The sequence below is a fragment of the Chinchilla lanigera genome, unplaced genomic scaffold (assembly GCF_000276665.1).
Source record: "Chinchilla lanigera isolate Chin_1 unplaced genomic scaffold, ChiLan1.0 scaffold00010, whole genome shotgun sequence".
NCBI lineage: Eukaryota > Metazoa > Chordata > Mammalia > Rodentia > Chinchillidae > Chinchilla > Chinchilla lanigera.
The window spans coordinates 18,530,235-18,544,019 of NW_004955411.1; positions in this window are offsets into that span (position 1 = coordinate 18,530,235).

Here is a 13,785-nt window from a genome sequence, read left to right on the forward strand (position 1 = left end):
AAGTAAACAAGTACAATCATTACAGAGATCAATATGGAGATTTCTCAAAAAGCTAAAAATGGAAATTTCATTTGATCTAGGTATTCTTCTTCTAGAAAACTTCCTGAAAGAGGTAAAGCCATCATATTACAATGTTTCATTCATACTTATGCTTATAATAGCAACAATATAATAGCTAAATTTTGGAAACAGTTTATGGGTCCATAAACAGATGGATGGATAAAGAAAATGTAGTATTTGTACCCAATGGAATACTACTCTGCCAAAAGATAACCTTGAGGCATTTGGAGGTGACTGGATACAACCTTGAGACCATCATGTTAAGTATCAGACACACAGATTTAAATATCTCACAGTTTCTCTTATAAGAGATACCCAAAATACAAATAAACAGCAAAATAAACTAGAGATAATAGGAAGTATTGAGATCTTTTTTAAAGGGAGAAGGGAGCAAGAGATGGAATGGGTGGTAGAAAGGGAAAAAAATTTAAAAAGACAGACTCAAAGAAAATACTGAAAATAGAGCTTTTTTGAATGGAAGAATGGAGTGGACAAAAAGAAATTAAATTGTGTACGTGTACAAAGCTCCCACAATAAGCATAACCATCATGCACTGCAAAAGGTACTAATTAGAAATAAAAGAATATCATTAAATAAATGATGCTTTCTATAAAGAAATATGTGAATACATCTGCCAAAATGTTGTACATGTATTTTTTTACTTCGTTCACAGTACTTTTCTTTGACAAATATGTGCTATAACTCATCCAATGAATTGCTTATGTTTTGTGATTTATTTTAATGCCTTAACAAAGTCAGTGGCTACAAAACTGTGAACTCTTTTAATTTCATCTATTCAATGTGCAGTATAAATCCACCCAATTAAATATCATCACAAAGTGTTCTTAAATGTTTGTATTAACCACAGTGTGATCATGAAATTTGAAAATTAAAACACTTAAACATTTTTAACTCTATCACTTCATTCTTTTGGGGCCAGGATGTATTTTTCTTCCATTTTAAAAGGATTGTTTAAGAAAAGGTTCACAGGAACACTGAAGAGAAAGCACAGAAACTCCTCATGTATACCCTGCCCCTTAGTCAACCTGGTGCACTACCAACTTCTCATAGGTCAGACCTTTGTTAGGAAACTACACATACTCATCTTTTAAAAACCATAGATTATGTTGGATTTCCGACTTGGAGTGTTACCTTGTGTGGGTTTGGATAAATGTATAATGATCTAAATCAACCACTATAGTAGCATCTAGAACAGTTTCCCTGCTTTTAAAATCCTCTGTGTTTCGTCTATTCTTCTCTCACTGCTCCTTCTTTTATTTGTGTTTCTTCGGAGTGTACGTCCCTCCTCTTTCTTTCACTTACCTGTGTTTTTAGTTGAAATTTTCTGAGCAGTTCTGAACGAGGCTCTTCCTCTATTCAGCCATGTTTTCCCGTTTTTGGTTGTTGAGACAGGATCTCACTGTGAGTTTCAGGCCCGCCTTGAATTCACTATATACTGCAGGATGGTGTCAAATTCATGGCAATCCTCCTGCCTCAACCTCCCAAGTACTGAAATTATAGATGTGTGACACCACGCCTGGCCTCCCACCCTTTTAATCCTTTAAAACCCTCCATTCTTTTCTCTATTCCCATAGTTTTACCTTAGAATGTCAATTATATGAAATCACAGACTATGCAGTTTTGGCAGAGGCTTTTTCCATATATTTACATTTTTACATTTTCTCCATAGGCATCTATCCCTTGACTGAATGTTGCTGCAGTCTGAGTGTACTATAGTTAGTCAATTCACCATCTGACAAACACCTTGGTGACTTTAAAGTTTTATTAATTATGAACAAAGCTGATATCAAATCCATGTTCAGTTTTTGGGACAGACAGAAGCTTTCCAATAACTTGGGTATGTTGTACTTTGGCTAACACTTTCAGAGATTTCGGTCCCTGCTTACTTATCTTCATTGCTGCTGGTCTAAGACAAAGTTGAACTTCATGGCAGGGAGCATGTGATGGAGCAAAGCTGCTCACCCCCTGGTGGCAGGAAATATGAGACAGAGACAGAAAAAAAAGACACAGTGACAGAAACAGAGAAAGACAGAAGCAGTGACAGAGACAGAGAGAAAGACACAGAGTTACACAATGCCAGCACCTGTATACAACCCACCTATGAACATGGCTGACTTGGGGATTTACCCTCCAGTACAGGAGCCTGCGTGGGACATTCCAGATAAAACTAGAATGCATACTAAGAAGTACAATTGTTAGGTAGTAATGTGAGAGTAAGTTTAATTTTGCAAAATAACTGCCAAACATTTTCTAAAATAGCTGGAACACTTTTCATTTCCATCAACAATGGACAAATGTTTTAGTACTCCACATCCTCCTCATAGGCATTTGATGTTGTATTGTTAATAGTTTTTTGGGGGGACCATTCTAATAGGTGTTTTAATGATATCTCATTGTTCTCTATTTTTTTAGACATGTAATTTAATCTGTTATTTTCAAAATTGTTTTCAATAATTTTTATGCATGAAAACGTAAAAACAGGACCTTCTTTATGCTGTTCATTGAACACTTTCATTAATGATTTTCAACTGATTTTGAATAAAACTCACCCAAAGTTTTAAGGAGATTTTAAAACACAACAATGTAAGTGTACCATTTGGTATGCTTAAATTGAATTTTACAGAATTGTTCTTTAAAGGCTAACGCACTTTAAAGTTTGTTTGATGATGCCAACAAAAAAAGAAAACATCTACTGCCACCCTGATGCGTTTTCTTCAGAATCAATTTTCTGACAAAAATCTTGTAGCTTTAGCATAATTCGGCATGCATTAAGTATTTTTGTCTTCATAATATATTTAACTTCTAATGGTAGATTTTGGAATTTTGTGAATGTAGATATGAACCACATAGGCAGCAAAAATTACACCTTCAACTTTTCAATTTTTGTAATTCAAAAATTACACCTACAATTCAACTTCATGGGCTTCTTAAAAGGATATTCTTGTACCTGTAAGGTTGTACTCGAAAAATTTTGTATTTTTAACCTTTTTATGAAAGCATAACACTTAAAGATATCTATTAACTTGGCATGCATAGCTAAAAATAGAAGTAAAAACTAAATGATATTAAATAAGAACAGTTGTTTGTTTATGAACAGTTATGTTTCATAAAGCCTTCTTTGAAATTCCTAGTACAGTCAACTCATTTGGATGGATTATTTAAAGACATCTTCTAACTTTTGATTGGTGTTGATAGATTCCCACAAAATTTTATGGCCTCGATCTAAAATGCCTCATGCATTTACAGGTGGACCTTTCAGAAGGTGATAAGATCATAAGGGCTCTAACTTCATCAGTGGATTAATCAGGTGGTGCCACCAAAATGTGACCATACAATAGAGAGGTAACTGAGGTGGTGAGACCTCGTGGAAAGAAATGGGTCATGGGCATGTGACCTTGGGAACTGTATCTGGTCTCTTGCCTCTTCCTCTCTGCCTCTGTCCTCCCTTTTTACTTCTGAGCTTCCAAGAGCTCGGCAGCTTTCTTCCATCAGACCCTTTTCCTGTGAAGTTTCTGGCTCCCTGCAGGCCCACAATAATAAAAAGAACTGCCTGTGGACTAAAATCATGAGCCAAAATGAAGCATTTCCTCCTATAAATTGTGCACGTTGGGTGTTTATCCTGCACACAAGAAGTTGAGTAATATGTTGGGTTTGCATTTTCTAGTTTTCATGTCAACAGTGAGATGTTGTATGGTGGGTAGTGTACATAAACAAGTATTTTAAAACAATTTCTGCTTCATATCAAGAAGCACTACTCAAGCTAGATTTACCACCCACCCTACTTGAAGCAACTAATTAAATAGACACAAAATGCAAACCAGTGCTTTAAAAAATTTTACACATCAGGAATCAAATGACAGTGATCTCTGAGAACCTGGTAGCGAATTAGACAGTTGTCTTGGCTAATTTTTCTCATTGCTGAGACAAAACACCTGGTGGCCAAAATTAAGGAAGGAGAGGTTTATTTAGCTCTCAGTTTGTGGTGGTTTCAGTCCATACTCAGCTGGCTCCAAGGCAGGGTGGCACTTGGCAGAGGGCAACAGTTCATGGCTGAAGAAAATAGCAAAAGCAGCAAGAACAAAAGACAGGAGCAACAGCAAGAATAAGCCTCTTCCCCTCCCTTACATTGGATGCAGGCTGCCTGCCCCAGGACAGGTGTAGCACTCATACCCATAATCCCAGCACTGGACCATGAGTCAATCAAAAACTCCAGAAGCTGCCCCATGACTGCATTAGGCTTTAGGGGAACATCCATACACAAACGCTAACAACAGACCAAGTGATTGCTCCAGATCATAGCCTTGAGAAGGTCTTTGGGTGGTAGCATGAAGGGGAGGAGATAAGAGACACTGGTGAAGCCCAGCAAGCACCCACAGTTGAGGAGATTAATCGGACAGTGTGAGGTTACTAAAGCCAAGTCCAATGAGGAAAGAATTTCAAACAGGAATTTCCAAAGAGCTGCTAAGCATTTCCTTCACTATACGCATGGAATCTGTGTGTAAGGAAACAAAAACATCAGGGAAAGGATGAAAGAATTAGGTATAAAGTATCCAAATTCACACTGGATGAGGAACAGTAATTTTGCACTGGACAGACTTCAAAATCTTGCATATATGAAATCTGGGTTGAATTCTCAGAAGGGTCTTCAGAGGAGGAATTAATATTGCTAAATAAAATGTTGCTGTGACTCTGCCTAACAAATCATAATGACATGACTCAAAAGAGATAAAATTGCTTGCAAATAACTAAACTTTATCCCCTAACAAAGATTAATAACCATATATAGTAATACAAAACTAGAGAGTAATACATAGTATAAAGCATTTAATATCTGACATCCAATAAAAAAGACCTAGGACAAAAAAGAATTAGTGTGAGTATGATCTACAGTTAGACACACCACTGAACTGAAATTTACCTGTAATTGAAGCAGAGTTAACAGAAAAGTAGAATCTCAAAATATATTTTAACTGTATTAGCTGCTTTATTAATTGTGAAGACTAGTAGAAAGATAAAAGCTGTTAATTAGGAATATGAAATATATAAAAATGACCCAAATCAACATTCTATGTGTATAAACTAACATATTAAATGAAAAAATATAAAGTGTACAATTAGAAAGTAAAATATTACTGCTAAAGAAAATGTACTGAACTTGAAGAAAAAGCCATAAAAAGTATCCAAAATAAAACACACAGAAAAAAAACCTCAAGAAATAAAGAAAGCAAATTTGCATCAGCAACCTGCTAGCCAATTTAAAGTTACCTAATATATATCATTGAACTCTCCTAACACAAGAAAACTTACAAAAAGATTTGAAGAATCTCTAAAACCTAATCAAATAATAGCCATGTTTGAAGAAGCAACCATCTTGAACATTGTGACATCTCCTTGGAAGTGGAAATTGAAAATACAAAATGTTTTATTGTGAAATAATAAAATAAAATTGCATTTAATAGTAGAATAAATAATTGTACATGTCCAAATATACTGCATGCATCAAGAAAGTGTTCCATGTAAGGATCAAAGCTGAACTTTTCAATCTCTACCATTTTTCATGTGTTTGCCCTATGTCTTATTATCTTCCACTTGCTCTCCAACCCAGGTACCTGGTCACCCAGTAGCAGTGACAATTAGCCAGGATACAATCGCATGCTTTGTGACAAGGCTAGTGGGGTCAGGTATACCACATCCTGCTTCTACGAGCCTGAAGGTGAGAAGGAATGAATTCTCCCCAGCAGCTCTTAAATATATTTTCTAAGAAAATAGCTGATAAGATCATATTGTGCTAGAAGAGGGTACAAAAACGAAAGGACATACTTACCCACATACTAAATCAAGGTCTCTGTACGGTGTTTGTGTCTCACATATTTCTACCTGAGATGTGGTACTAAGTGGACAGCTACTAAGTCCATTCCAACCATTTTAATGGTACTAAAGTAAAAAATTTAAAAAATTAAACAAATGTTTATAAGTCAGGAATTATTGTAGGCATCCTGAAAATCATATCAAAGATGTAAATGTACAATTAGGAATCATTTTATGTAACATGCACCTTGGTCTTTATATATTAAAAAGGTATGATCAATTGAAAATATTTTATTCTTATTCTATAGTGTTATTATTCTTACATTTTTAAGTGTTCTAGGCAAATTAAAATACATTGCTTCACATCTCAAACTATGCAAAATTATAGATCTTTACAACTAGAAGAAGATGGATATTATTTAAATATAATTCATAGTTTCTTAAGATTTCTGATCTTTGTGTGCATATTGGTCAATTTTCTGTTTTCTGTGAAAAAATATGTGACACCTACAACTTAAAGAAGAAGGGTTTATTTTGGCTGTTAGTTTCAGAAGCTTCAGTCCATGGTAAGCAGGCTCCAAAGCAGAAACATCCTGGTAAAAGGAAATGACAGCTGAAAGTTGCTCAACTCAAGGCTACCAGGAAGAGGGCAGGACAGAGTACCAGAGAGGAAAGGTGAGGCATCGTACCTCATCCACAAATGTAGACCCATGCACGCTGAGAACTGTGCTTTACTAATCCCTAAGGCATCTCACAAGCTATTCAAGCTGAGAATCAAAATTAGAGCACAGTGTGAATTTACTAAGTAGTCTGGGTTTTGATTAAGAGAAAATCCAGAAAGACACAAATTCCAGTATGATAAATATTTAATCAAAAACTTACACTTGAAGATCCAATCCTTATGAAGATATATTAGAATTAACTGAAAGTAGAAGTTTAATAACAAATGAAAATTGGAGTCTGTGAAACAATATAGACATGATCTTGGCCTGCTTAACATGTATCATTGCTCTCGTTCATAATTGTATAATTCTAAATAAGGGCAACATATAGAAACGGGTTAACTATGGACTGTGATACTATCTTCCTTAGGCTCTTTTTGCTTAGAATTCTAGAAGAAAATGATGTGACTATAATGTAAAAGACTAAACATAACTAATAACCATAAGCAATATTTTTACATTTTTATTTAGCAAATACTCTCAGAAAATTAATGTAGACTAGGGACTCTTAAAAAACTGAGGAAAGTTATAAAACAAATTTAAGAGCTAAATCTTGTCCTTAATGAGTCTATGGTTTTAATGTGGTAATATAACATATATTCCATATACATATAATACACACAAATGAAGATTATATTTATAGAGAAAAGTATTTTAAATGATAGTTAAAATATTAAACATGGATAAACACAGGCTGACATGGCTGAGTAGAAACAATGGTAGATGACATTAATCACGAAAGACTTTCTTGGAAAAGTGGGATTTTAACTGTATTTGGGTAAGATACTTGCTTAGCTGGAATATGTTCGTGAATGAACTTTTTGTGCTGGTTTTTCTAACAGCTCCTGATGGCCTTACTCAGTCTTTGGGCACCAGACTGGAGAGGATTACACTGACGGTCCTTATTTTATACATTAGCAGTACTGATGCAGGGGAAATATCCTCATCCCCATGACTGACAGTAAGTGGGCCTTTGGCCACGGCTCCTACTTATGTAGTTAACACTAGCTGACAGCTACATTTTGGAGAGCAGCCAAAGAAATTAAGGAAAAGAGGCATTATGCAGACTTTCTGTTTCCTACAGCAATCAAATAAAATGGAAACTTTGAGGCTAAACTGTTTTTACAACTTTTGGTTGAGTATCTTTCACATCAACTTTGGAAGTGTTCCTCAGATTAGAAACTGATCTAGGAGAAAGGGAAGCCCTTTATGTGAGCAGCAGATGCACTCACTTATAGAGTCTGATTGACTAACTTTATAGTGAATTATCCTAGAACAGGTTTTGCAGTCTGTATGGTGTTTTAGAGGCCAGAAGCTGAGCACGAGGCAAAAGCATAAAAATAAAACCCCCTGTTTATTTTAAAGATCCACATTATTCTCCCTATTAGATTTATGTGTAATATGCAATATGTGATCTTTAAAAATATTGTGGGCTAACAACCTTCACAGCAGGAATATGTACTGGGATCTTCAAAAAGAAGCAAGGTAATATTTGTTGAGAATCTCTTATAGTGCTGAGGGTGTATATTGTAACAGATAATAAAAGAGATTATTTCTGATCCAGATTAATAAGAAATAAATACACTTTTATGCCTTGTTATGTCTTTATAGCTATGAGAACCTTGGCTACCACAGGTAAAACAATGTTGTCTTTAACTCCTATGTCTTTCTGGGAGCTGTTATTCTTTCCTGCATCTTTCTCTTTTTCCTCCACTCTGTGGTATAGCATATACTTTTCCCAAAGATATATATTCTTCATTTTTTATTCAGTTTGGTCCATATCTTAAGTGATTCAATTTCTATATCTTTTCATACATTGCATTTGTTCAGATGTCACATGTATAATTTCTCTAACATAATATATCCCTTCTTTCATTTATTACAAAAATAATTCTTGGACATATCTCTGTTCCAGGCACTTTGCTGAGTACAAGGGATATAAAGAAGCAAAGCCATAGTATGCACATCCTTCTCTTGAGCACTCAGGTCAGAGGTTGTTATAATACTGTATGGCGCCTGCTACAAGACGAAATGACTCAGCCCACATCCTGTAGTTCTTAGATGTGAAGTTCAAGGATGGAACTCTGGCTTTTAAAGGATAAGCTGAGAAGTGTCTATGAAAGAGACTGAGCTACAACAAGACAAGGATACTACAGCAAGAGCAGCACAATATGGTATTCAGAAAGAAGAGCTGGTTCAGAAAGGAAAAATGATCAAGAGAGTTAAGTGCCAAGAGAATACAAAGAATATAAAGAGTGGAAAACACCCAGTGATTTCAGAATGACAAGATTCTACTTGAAAACAATTTCAGTGAAGATGTGGGAATGAAAAAGGAGTTTTTGTTGAGTTATAAATAAAAGAGTTCTTATTTTTAAAACTGCCTGTAGAGGACTCTTGAAATTCCTGAGTAGAAGGAAGAATATGAAGGCATCATCTCTTCTCTCGGCCTGAGTATCCTGCTCCTCTATTATTTGGCTGTCTGAGAGGGTGGCAGTTAGAGTCCACCCACCTGAGTGGCTTCAAAGATACTGGTTTCTGACACAAATTTGGGAAAACCATAGTTGTTCATTAGTCCTTGCTTAATAATGTTACCTAACTCTCAGTAGTTATGATAAATTAAGTAATGCATCTAAGCACTAAATCATAATTTTAAAATCATTATAGTTATTATTGGTGCCTATAAGAATTACAATCATTGTAGAGATATTGATACAAAATCAACTGACTTCATCTTCCTAAGGCATAAAGAAATTTAATAATTTGGTCAATAAATATTTATGTAGCTTCTTCCAAGTGCCAAGGTTAATTCTGCATGCTTTTTACATTGTGTTATTGATGAAGTTTAGAGAGTTTAATCACAGGGAGAGTCATGAAAGACCTAGGGATAAAATAATGAGCCTTTCTGACAGCAAGGATCGTAGAGTGCATGCTACATGCCACTTCTAAAAGAGAAAGGAACTATCACTGTAATGTTATATCAGTAATTCAGTTTATGTCATGGTGAAACATTATTAATATGCTATGTTGATTGAGTAAGGTCTTTCAAACCAGGAAAACCAATATAATGAGTTCAATGCACAAATGCCTTCAGTTTTGTCATATTTAAAGGTGGATATTAATAGCAATTATGAAATATGTTTGATACAATGATTAAAAGAGCTAGTACAAGATGCAAAATTCTTTAAAATGTGTAGCTAAGCTAAAAACTCCCGATATGTTAGCTGTAGTTTCATATGATTCATAATCATATCAAAGAGTATGAATTATCAATTCAAGGTAACTAAATCTACTGCTTTACCAAATTTGAGTAATTTAATCTTTCAAGAAGTACATTCGATCACAGAATTCAACCTTCACTTTTCTCAGTTAATTGAGTCAAATTATTGAAGAAAGAGGATTTTCTTCACAAATACTGAGAATATCATTCACAAAATCTCTTTCATTATCTCTACCTTTTCTTACAAAACACATTTTAAACTTACTGTCTGTATAGGAAGTTGAACTGTAAAGAATATGTGAAACAACACTATATTTTTGTCAATATATTAACTCTATTTTTTATGCTTTCCAGTAACAGTTGTTTTTTTCCAAGTGTTTAACATTCATTGCATTTCTCATATGTTTAATCTCCTTTAGTCAGTTCCATTAAAAAAGGATTAAACACTACTCAACGCACGAAATGATTTAAAAGGTTTTTATTTTCATTAAAATATGGGTTTCTGAATAACAAAGTTGAAAAAATGTGAGCAGAATACGAGAACAATTTCTAAATATTGACATTTAAATTATACTTATGATTGTCAGTCATAGTCAAATACATACATGAAATAAGAGAAGAAAAATCAAATGGTTTTATTAAAAGGTAAAAGTAGAAAGATATTTACTTTTTTTACTATTTAGCTTTAGCTAGGGTTATTCTTCAGAATTTGCTAAAATGAGGAAAGAGATGAGATGAGCACGTTTTCTATGAGATGTATACAAAATGCTAATGAATGCATATCACCTTCCTTTCTGTGGCGCTAATCTAGCACCAGTACCACTCTTTCTTGTCTGTTTATTAAGTAAACTATAACAGCTGACTATGTGAATGTGAAATATCCGTTTATCTTCTTTCATCCTCACCTTTAAACTTTATATACTTGTAATTCCTACTGCAAGTTTTTCTGTAGGTTTGACCCACGGAGATCTTTCATCGTGCCCAATATAGCAGCCCCTCCATAAAATGAGGCCTCCCACATCCCCAATTTAATATTTAAAATAACATACCTAAACATAAAAACATCTTGCTTCATATAATATCACACACATTTTTGTGTTTCAATTAAATGGATAGAAAATTTAAATCATTCTGAAAATTTTATAATTTTTGAATGCTGAAATTTTGATATCAAATGGAGACACTCCTGGTCATCTGCAGCAGATTAGGTCATTTGACTAGGTATGATTAGGCTTTGGTCTAAATTGCTTGATGTGATGTGTACAATAGTTTTGAGATGATTCTGCAGTAACTTTTTCATTGATCTCGTTAAGCTCTATATTGGATATTTGGAAATGCACATTATATTTATGCAAGCCATTACTCCATTTCATGTCCATTTTGACAGCTGGTTAATCTTCCCAACCACACAAAGCTGAAACCACAAATGGGATTTTTAGTCCGTCTCTTGGAAATCAACAACCCATTCAACATGCTTGATTATTAAAAAAATCAGTAAACCAAATTAGTTCAGTTTTTTTCATTTTGTGTTCCCCATTTTTCGGAGATATTTATGGGTAAAAGATAGTGGGAAATAAACAGAAGCCCTTTCCCTAACAAGTCCACATTTCATCTACGCCCTGGTCTAAGGTTTTAGACATTGCTCATCAGTGTCTGTTTCATTTTCTAGGTCTAACTCCATGGTTTTATAGATTGCATGATGTGTTGGAGTTGACTACCCTAACACTTCTTTCAAGCACTACCTGAAAGTTTTTTCTTCTTCTTTCAACTACCCATTTTATTTTAATTGGATGTTTTACTTATTTGTTTAGAAAATAATACATTCAAGGTATATTTACTATTGGATAAAAAGGTTCCTCTGTGCATTGCTGATATTAACATTCCACAACCGTTTAATTAGAGAGAAACACCTGGAGGCCCTTCTGCTTTTCATTGTCACTATCCCATGGTAGCTTCAAGTCATATACAAACATAGGAAGTGGACATCACTTTGAATGAGAGTCCTAAAGTAAAAGCATTCATTGGCGATCTGTCCAAGGTGAGCTATAGTCAACTTCTTTCTCATATAAATAAAGTTTATATTAACCTTTATTTACTATTCTTCAAAATTTATTGTTACCATAGATGTGGAAATATAAGCTGAGTCCATTTAAGTAATGAAAGATATTAATTTTCCCTCTGTTTTTGTCATTGAAAATATGACTGAGGGGCTAGGAGTGCAGCTCAGTGGTAGAGTGGTTACCTGGTATGCCTGCAGCTTCACATACAATCACCAGTACAAACAAAATAACAAGAACATGGTTGTGACATTAAGGACTTAACTTCTCTGTTAAAATCTAAACTCATACTTAAATTTGTTGGGATGATATAGCATAACTTAGCCACCAAAAGAAGAAGAAACAAATTGATCAATGTTATAATTCTATATGCAAATGGTGAGCCTGCTTTTAAAATATCACACTGACAATGAATGATTTGAATTATAGCCTTTTGAGATCTTCAACTTCAGAGAAATTCTCTAATCTACTGTACACATGAAATATTGTTGAATTATTCAAATGGTTATATTCTGTGTAGAAAAGCAATTTATAGATTCACAAAAATGAAAATAAACAATAGTAATTCATAAATGAATTTTAATATAATTTTTATTTTAGATGTGATAGATATCTAGAAATTCAAATCGATTAAACCAAGCAATTTATACTGTAAAATAAATTCTAAGAAATAAAATATCTCTAAACTGTTACATATTCTGAGCAAGACTTTGTTCTATGTTAAACTAGAAACTATCGATTTTATTTTAGTCTTTGACATCACTGAAGTTATGCTTTTGAGTATCTACATTTCTGAAATTAAAAATTCACTTCCAGTTAAACTGTGTCATAACTTCATACATTTTGTCCTAAATGCATTTGTCCTTGATCCATTTTGACAAAGATGAAAACTCTGCGTAGAATGCATTGGTTTTCTTTGTGCAGAGACAAAGGTAATGTCAGGAAAAAAAAAGAGCAAGATACTGAGAAGACGAAGAGAAAGACAAAATGGGAGAAAAAAGAGAAACAGCTCCACCAAATAAAATTTTTATATTTTGACATTCAAAAGAAAATCTCTCTTATTGCCATGAAATATTGGTGACATGTATCTACTTATTTCTCGGTCTCCTTGCTGAGTGTGGACAGAAGATGCATTGGTTTAAAAACACTATGAAACTGTCAAACTTTTGTCAACAAGCAGGAACCTGAAAAGTGGAAGAACAAAAATGGGCACCTGGAACTGGCACTATCTTGTGGAGATATGAGACTAAGTGAATGAAACAGACTTACCTAAGAAAGATCCTAATGGAAAAGAGAAACTAAGAGATGGAATAAATAAAAATGAAAGCAGTAAGGAGGGCAAGACCACACACACAAAAAAAAAAAATCAAAGAAAATATATAAACATGATCTAGAATCCTTCAAAGGAAACAGAAACTACCAGGAACTAAGAAGAGTCCGTCTATGGCTCTTCCCACCTTTTTTATGTAAGGGTGACAGCTAAGTAGATTTGTCAAGCACAGTGATGAGAGGACATTGAAGAGGGGACCTGCATCCTGCGGAGAGCAGGAGAGTTTTACTGACCGTGCCTTACCTGTGAGCACTGCATAAACAGAAAAGTAGATATAGCAATCTCCATGGCATTAGATAAAGCACAAAATTTGAAGGGCACACAAAGAAAGATTACACAAGTGGAAATTTGCAAATAAAAGACAGCCAGAGTGTCTAGATCTAGAAGGATATCTAAAAAATCTATATAAATAAGAAGGCATCACATTTTGTAGTGCCAGCTGTAAGTCTTTGCCAGACTTCATGAAGGAGATAACTAGTTATTGATGGCCAAGTGATCAACAGATTCAAGAACTTCTAGCAAATTCCTGTATGTATTTCTAGGTAAAGCACTCTGTTTTCCAGTTTTCTC